Source organism: Magnolia sinica, chromosome 2 (genome assembly GCF_029962835.1).
Source record: "Magnolia sinica isolate HGM2019 chromosome 2, MsV1, whole genome shotgun sequence".
Lineage (NCBI taxonomy): Eukaryota > Viridiplantae > Streptophyta > Magnoliopsida > Magnoliales > Magnoliaceae > Magnolia > Magnolia sinica.
Window position 1 is genome coordinate 101923787 of NC_080574.1, and position 8759 is coordinate 101932545.

General features: G+C 42.0%; 1 non-coding gene across 1 annotated transcript; it reads left to right on the plus strand.

The window, feature by feature from the left end:
- The first annotated feature begins 8447 nt into the window (after positions 1 to 8447).
- On the plus strand, positions 8448 to 8554 carry LOC131238060 (small nucleolar RNA R71). Its single transcript, XR_009167481.1, has one exon. It is a non-coding gene; the product is annotated as a small nucleolar RNA R71 (small nucleolar RNA).
- The last annotated feature ends 205 nt before the right edge of the window (positions 8555 to 8759 follow it).

Below are 8759 nucleotides of genomic sequence, written 5' to 3' on the forward strand. Positions count from 1 at the left end.
TGAAACCAAGTAGAACTAGAACTAGACTAAGATGTGATCTAAACCAAATAGAATTGATGAATAATGGTGGGAGATTAATGTAAAACTTTAAGGAATTCAAAGGAAGGAAACTAGGGATTCAGAGGATCCACTTGTAGGGATCAAGTAGATCTTATGCCTGCATCAAGAATTATGAAATTTAAGCTGAGCGTTACTTGATCTAGTTTTCAAAAGATGATAGGTATATGAATTAGAATGGATTCCATCATCAATCCATGCCCGGGAGGCAAAGCAAACAACAGAATTAAACTAATTACCAACCAATCAACAACGCATGAAGGTTAGGAAGGGTATCATCATCCGACCATGCCCAGGAGGCGATGGTGAACAACAGGGCTTCCTTACGTCATATAGATTAAAAGGGAAAAAAGAGATATTCAAGGCCATTGCAGATCCATTGTAATTTCAGTCACAACAGACCATTAAAGACAAGAAACATTCCTTTAATTAAATTAAAAGCAACATCAGTTCTGTTTAAACCAAAAAAAGGCATAAGTAAAAACTCCCATCAGGCTACAAGCTTCACCTCTTAGCCCCAGCTAAGAGGTTTAGCCTAGCATGATCATGCTAGAACCATAGAAAAAAATCAAAGGCAAGAAATAAATAAAAGGAAAAGAAAAAAAACTGGATCTCTCTCTCTTGCAATCGTCCATCCACCTCCCTCCAAACGCTGATCTCCTCCAAACGCTCCCTGTCTTCACGTTTCTTCCTTTCTCCCCTTTCTTCCATAACTCCTCTCTTTCTTATAGGCTGATATAGCCGGCCCCCAGTTCTCTCCCAGCAGAGGACGTGTTGGAGACGTTGCTGAATGGCTTCCACAACTATAGCCACTTGACACCTTTACGCAGTAAAACTTGGGGATTCAAAAACTCCTGATTTCCTTAAATTTCGTCCGTGAAATCAACGTCTCCTGGGACTTTTCTGGCTGAACTTTACGATGGACGGTTCAGATCATCCGTCCGATGGCCTCCAAGGATGTACAGCATGCCGCAGAAGTCGGACAGCGTCCGGCTGCGAAACAGGACGTCCTCCAATTGCGCGGCGCTGACGGTGGGGTCCACTACATCGTTTTATGAGAAAATCTACTCCGATAATCAGATCATTCACGAGATTTTAGGTTGGCAAGAGTTGATTTCGAATCAGATTCGGCGTGACTCATAGGGGAGACAAGCTGCGGAATTTTATAAAGCAATCTGTTTGTGACCGTTGAGATCAGCACGTGTGCCTGCATGAGTGCACACGGTCAGCATGGAGTCAACCAATTCGAGCCCCTCTGCATGATGGACCGCTTGGATCGTTTGCATGGGCCATGATGAAGGCCCACTAATGACCAAGCGGCGCCCCTGTTTCACGCCAGCAGAAACGGAGTTGCTGTTTTTATTTTATTTTTTATTTTTCGGTTTGAGAGTCGGTGGGGTCCACACACTCGGTGTCTCAGAGATCCATTACGTCCATTATCTTCTCCTCATAAAACCGTTTTGAGATGGTCAATTTTGGAACGGTTTGAGTGTGGCCCATTGAGTTTTGAACCGACCGTCCATAAGATGAAGTAGCTCTGGTTCCATTCATATCCGTGTATAGGTCTGAAAAACCACTCCTTTGTACGGTCGGTTTAGTCTTTTAGAATGAATGGACGGTCCAGATCGGCATTATCTGTGATGATGGTGGCCCACCCGACTTCAATCGCTGCTCCCTGCTGTACTGGAAGGAAAACGAAGCTCCGTGTTAGGCAGGGAGTCGGGTCAGCACTCCCTGACTAACTTGGTTTGTTCGGCGCGCGGCGGGTGCTTATTTACATCATACGCACTCCCCACTAGGTGGGGTCCACTGCAATGTTCCTGAAAAATCTGATCCGATCATCTGTTGTATCTCCTCATGTAATGGGTTGACACCAACTTTGAGGCATATCCAAAGACCATGTGGGCCCCACTTAAGGAGTTAATGGGCTGATCAGTCTGTTGGGCCACTTCCAGAGGTATCCAATGGATGAAATTTAATATGTACGGATGATTTATGGCCCTTATCACATCTATGAAGTTTTGAGTCAATCGGATGACAGGAACCCCGTGATCTTGCATTCTGGGCACTTTTCATGCCACTTGAGCTTAAATTCCTCGATTTTCTTGGATCCTTGGCATGCAAATCTATCGATCTTGGTCTCTTAGGGTCCGTCGCTTGCCTTGGTGACTTCAGACTGTTAAATCCATGCTTTTAGTACCCTTTCCCAGTCCAGGCTCGTGAATACTTTCTGCAGCGCAAACATGATTAAATTAGTCCGATAAATAGTACTATGTTTGTAAATCCAGGCAAAAACTGGGGTCTGATATGCAATATTCGACCCTCAACACAACCCCCAACCAGCATCTTGCTAGTCCCGAGCAAGGTATGCGAAAAATAAATTGAGAATTACAGAATAGTTTCTACAAACTCAAGAGATTTATGAAAAACAATTCAGATACTCGAATTCTAAGATTCATGAATGTTGGCATTACTTTCTCCTGGAATCAAGCTCACGGTAACCTTCATAATCAGGCTCAAATATTAATCCATTAATTTGAACGATTCAAAATATTGAGTTTCATGAGTATATAGTGTAATCTCAGCTTAACATTATTAAGATTCACTTCTCTATTTTAGGTAATCATTGGTAACCATAAGAGATTTCATGATAACCAACACCTAAACCACAGCTTGATTTATTCTTTCAGCTTTTGATGATTTGCACACTATGTCAATTTTTTTTTAAAAAGTACAGCCAAGGAGGAGAATCGAATCTACACCTATAGGGAGCAAACCTATGGTAAAGACCGGTTGCCAAAAAGTTTATGAATGTCAATATTGGGGAGTCAAACCTTCACCTGTAGGGAGCAAACCTATGGTGAAAACCATTCGCCCAATCTTTTCAATTTCTCAGGTTGGTTCCTTTCAAGCTTAGTGATCACCAAATTAATCCTTCAATATCGAATGAAACCTTAATGTGTAAGCGAGATGTGACATGTAAAATTATGATTCAATCAATGTTTAAAACTTATGGATTAATAGTTCAAACTCTGAATCCAAGAGTCATAAATTACCAACATCATGTATTTTGTAATTCCAAGTGTCCCAGATGGCCAACAAAATCACTTTGAATTCATACAAAATTTCAGAAAAATTTAAAATTTTCACAATTTTCGCTCAAGACTAAGAAAACACAGATTAGGAAACCTAATCTCCCACCCCCAACCTAAAATCTACATTGTCCTCAATGTAAAAAAAAATAAGCATGCAATGCATATGGGACAACGAAAATATAAGAGGAGTGATGGAAAGATAGTACCTGGATGAAAAAATCAAGAGACTTTCCAAAGATATCTACGTAAGAGCGGGTCAGCACAAGAGAGAAACCAACAAAAATAAAATAAAATAAAAATAACAAAAATGAAATCCTACCGACACCACTTTCGCAGGTACTCTCGATTGCATTTAGCATATGCAACAAGCCTTTAAACCCCTAGGTTACCCCTAGTGGACGAGTTGTAGTCTCGTGAGGGTTTGTAGTAATGTTACCCACAAACATTGAACTAACTAATGAAATGAAGAGCTGGGTTGCCTCCCAGGAGCGCTAAGTTTACCGTCTTCAGCCAGACAAATAAAGCAACTACCCTAGTCCTATGAAAGCGATAAACTTACCTGTACCTCCATCAGACTAGGAGATCAATCCTGGTAAACAGGAGCAGTCAGGGGCATGGACATGTCCTCTGAATCAAATTTCTCGACAAATGGTTTCAATCGATGTCCATTGACTTTAAACTCTTTGCCATTGTCGGGATCTCTTATCTCAACGGCCCCATGAGGAAAAACAGTAACAACAATGTAAGGGCTGGTCCAACGAGATCGAAGCTTACCTGGAAAGAGATGTAATCGAGAATTGTACAAAAGGACCTTTTGACCAGGCGTGAATGATTTTCGCAAAATGTGTTGGTCATGAAATGCTTTCATCTTGTCCTTGTAAATTCTCGAATTATCGTACGCATCATTCCGGATTTCCTCAAGTTCATTCAATTGAAGTTTGCGTAGCGAGCCAGCGTTGTCCAGATTGAAATTAAGATTTTTGATCGCCCAGTACGCTTTATGTTCCAGCTCCACAGGCAAGTGGCAAGCCTTCCCATAGACAAGTCTAAAGGGAGACATTCCAATAGGGGTTTTAAATGCAGTACGGTATGCCCATAAGGCATCGGTCAATCGAATTGACCAATCCTTACGATCAGGGTTGACCGTCTTCTCTAAGATGTGTTTAATTTCCCTATTAGAAATCTCGGCTTGCCCACTTGTCTGTGGGTGGTACGGGGTGCTCACCTTATGAGAGATACTGTATTTCTTCATTAAGCTCTCAAATAGTTTATTGCAAAAGTGTGAGCCCCCATCACTAATGATGGCTCGAGGCGTTCCGAATCGAGAAAGGATATTTTCTTTTAGGAATTTAATGACCGTGCGATGGTCATTAGTTCGACACGAAATCGCTTCAACCCATTTAGTGACATAGTCCACGGAGAGCAAAATATATAGATTTTTAAATGATTGGAGGAATGGTCCCATGAAATCGATGCCCCAGCAATCAAATGCTTCAATGATAAGGATGAGATTTAAAGGCATCATATTTCGACAGGACAATGCTCCCAATTTCTGGCAACGCTCACAAGCTTTACAAAACTCATGAGTGCCCCTAAACATAGTGGGCCAGTAAAAGCCACACTGCAGAATCTTGGCCGTGGTCTTTTTAGCAGAAAAGTGACCACCACAGGCCTGTGAGTGACAGAAGGAGATGACGCTCTGATGCTCATCGTCTGGTACACATCTCCTTAGGATTTGGTCTGGGCAATATTTAAATAAATAACGATCATCCTAGAAAAAGTTGCGCACCTCGGTGAAAAATTTCTTCTTATCTTGCGCAGTCCAGTGTGTCGGTATGGCACCTGTAGCAAGATAATTAGCAATATCAGCGAACCAAGGTGAATGGGAGACTCTGAACAGTTGTTCATCAGGGAACATGTCGTTGATATGGGTCGTCTCAAGGGAATCAGAGGTATTAAGGCGAGAAAGGTGATCGGCTACTACGTTCTCTACTCCCTTTTTATCTTTAATTTCCAAATCAAATTCTTGGAGTAGAAGGATCCATCGTATCAAACGGGGCTTAGAATCATTCTTAGAAAGAAGATACTTAAGTGTCGCATGATTTGTGTAGATAATGATCTTGGATCCGATCAAGTAGGACCTAAATTTTTCCAAGGCGAACACTACAGCTAAGAGTTCCTTTTCCGTAGTCGAGTAGTTCACCTGGGCAGAATTTAAAGTTCTACTTGCATAATGAATGACGTAGGGCCTCTTATCTTTTCTCTGGCCTGGGACCGCCCCAAAAGCGTAATCAGAAGCGTCGCACATAAGCTCAAAAGGAAGGCTCCAATCGGGTGGCTGCATGATAGGTGCAGTGGTTAACGTGCCCTTAAGCTTGGTGAAAGCTTCCTGGCACTACTCAGTCCACTCGTACGGAGCATCCTTTTGAAGAAGAGTACATAAAGGATGAGAGAAGAGACTAAAGTCCTTTATGAATTGCTTGTAAAATCCTGCGTGTCCCAAGAAGGATCGCACATCTCTGATGTTCTTGGGTGGAGGTAGGTTAGAGATAAGATCGATTTTTGCCTTATCTACCTCGATTCCCTTGGACGAGATGATATGCCCAAGGACAATTCTCTTCTGAACCATGAAATGACACTTCTCCCAATTAAGTACCAAGTTCTTTTCTTCACATCTTTTCAGCACACATTTAAGACTTTCCAAGCACTTGCTGAAAGATGGACCGTAAACAGAGAAGTCGTCCATGAAGACCTCTAGATATTGCCTCACTATATCAGAAAAGATACTAAGCATACATCGCTGAAAGGTGGCAGGGGCATTACATAGTCCGAATGGCATCCTTCGATAGGCAAAGGTGTCGTAGGGACATGTAAATGTAGTCTTTTCCTGGTCTTCAGGGGCTATCTCTATCTGGTTGTAGCCTGAATACCCGTCAAGGAAACTATAATAGGAATGACCAGCTAACCTTTCCAGGATCTGATCAATGAATGGTGAAGGAAAGTGGTCTTTCCTCGTGACGGTATTCAACTTCCTGTAGTCAATGCACATTCTCCAACCAGTAGTGACTCTAGTTGGCATGAGTTCATTATTAGCATTGGCTACGATGGTGATTCCGAACTTCTTAGGGACCACTTGAGTTGGACTCACCCATTGACTATCAGATATAGGGTATATAATACCCATGTCCAATAGTTTAAGAACCTCGGCCTTAACCACTTCCTTCATGTTTGGATTTAGTCTACGTTGTGGTTGCCGAGCGATTTTTACATTATCCTCAAGATATATGTGGTGAGTACAAATCGAAGGATCGATTCCCTTAAGGTCCGCTATCGTCCATCCCAGGGCTCCTTTATGCTCAACGAGAGTAGATATGAGCATACTCTCCTGTTCTTTCTCCAGGTGGGCAGAGATCACCACCGGGTATGTTTCATCTTGACCTAAATAGGCATATTTCAAATCAGAGGCAAAGGTTTTAGGTCAAGCTTCGGCGGCTTGAGGTTAGACGGTAGAGGCACTACATCGGTTTGTGGCAATTCTTCAAATTGTGGCCTCCACCGGTTAACTTCAAGTACCGGTGCAGTATCAAGCAAGGCACACGTCTCCCTAATCATGTCATCATCAAAATCATGGGAGTGGGCCAGGCACGTCTCCAGATGGTCGGAGGATAAGGTCAGCGGTGTCGTATCTTCCACGAAAGAGTCAATCATGTTAATGTCATGGAAATCATCATCATCCTCTGAGTTGCTGTCGTTATTGAAAAAAATGTTTGACTCTAATGTCAAATTTTCAAAAGACATAGTCATGACACCATTCCTGCAATTGATAATTGCATTTGACGTGGCAAGGAATGGGCAACCAAGAATGACGGGAATCTGAGTGCTCATGTTATGATGGGTTCGGTGTCCAGGATGATAAAATCTACAGGGTAGTAAAATCTATCGACCTGGACTAACACATCCTCAATTATCCCTCTTGGTACACGAACAGAGCGATCAGCAAGTTGTAGTGTGGTTAGGGTGGGTTTTAATTCACCCAAACCTAACTGTTTGTATACCGAGTAGGGAATCAGATTGACGCTCGCTCCTTAGTCAAGAAGTGCGTGATCAATTCGATGGTTCCCGATTACACATGATATGGTTGGGCTACCGGGATCCTTGAATTTCTGCGGCACGTCTTGCTTCAGGATGGCACTCACTTTCTCAGTCAAGAAGATTTTCTTTTAAATAATTTTCCGTCTTTTGGTTGTGCATAAGTCTTTCAAAAATTTGGTATATGAAGGAATCTGTTTCACGACATCAAGTAGAGGAATGTTGACTTTCACTTGTTTCAACACCTCTAGGATATCCTGAGAGTTAGAAAGAGGTTTTGGTGAAACCAACCGTTGGGGGAACGGAGCAACTGACTTCTCTAGAAGTTCTGGTTCTAATTTTTGTGAGGCATCACTAGCTCCATCATTGTTGTCCTCTTCTGGTTCTTGAGGTTTTTCGGGTCTAACCGGAAGAGTTTTATCAATGATCTTCCCACTCCTAAGAGTGGTGATGGATTTAGCATGCCCCATCTGATTTGAAGAACTGGGATCATTAATCTCGTACTGCGGTTTAGGATTGGGGAGAGGTTGTGCAGGAAGCATCCCCTTTTCTATAACCGTCATACGAGAGTCTATCTTTTGCATAAAATCTATAATTCCCCGCATTGCCTGAGCCAGCTCTTGTATGGAATTTTGAACCGGTTCCTCTTGAGGTTTCACTTGATTTGGATTTTGATTGAAGAAATTTGGAGGAGTAGCCGTTTGTCCATTCCTCCAACTAAAGTTTGGATGATTTTTCCAGCCAGGGTTGTATGTATTGGAGTTAGGTCCAGTAAAAGGTCTTTGATAGTTATTTACGGCATTGGCTTGTTCATTCAACACTCCTCGAAAGGCAGGTATTGTAGGACAGTTTTCAATTGTGTGAATGTTGCAATCACAGATGCCGCAAACAATTTCATTGACCTTATCCTTCTTTCCTTCCATAGCCTCAACTTTCCTTATGAGTGTAGTCACTTTACACTTGAGATCATCCTCTTCTTTCAAGATATATAATCCACCTTTCTCCTTTAATTGAGTTGGCCTAGACGTGGTGTTCGACTTTGGGTAATAGTCCCAAGATTTTGTTTTTTCAGCCAGACTGTCGAGGTAGTCCCATACCTCGTCGACATCTTTTTTAATGAACTCTCTATTACACATTGTCTCGACCATTTGGCGTATGGAAGATGTCAGTCCAACGTAGAAAAAATTTGTAATGCGCCACGTTTCAAATCCGTGTTGTGGGCATGAACTGACCAAATCTTTGAACCTTTCCCAACATTGGAAGAATGTTTCATCTTTCTTTTGGGCAAAGTTCATGATTGCTTTTCTGAGGGTAATCATTTTATGATGTGGGAAGAATTTTTTTATGAATTCCCTCTGCATGTCGTTCCATGTGCCAATGGATATAGGACGCAGTGAATGTAACCACGTCTTAGCTTTCTCTTTTAAGGAAAAAGGAAAGAGTTTCAGCCTAATTGTATCCTCAGATACATTAGGAAAACATAATGTAGCTATAATCTCATCGAACTCTTTCAAATGT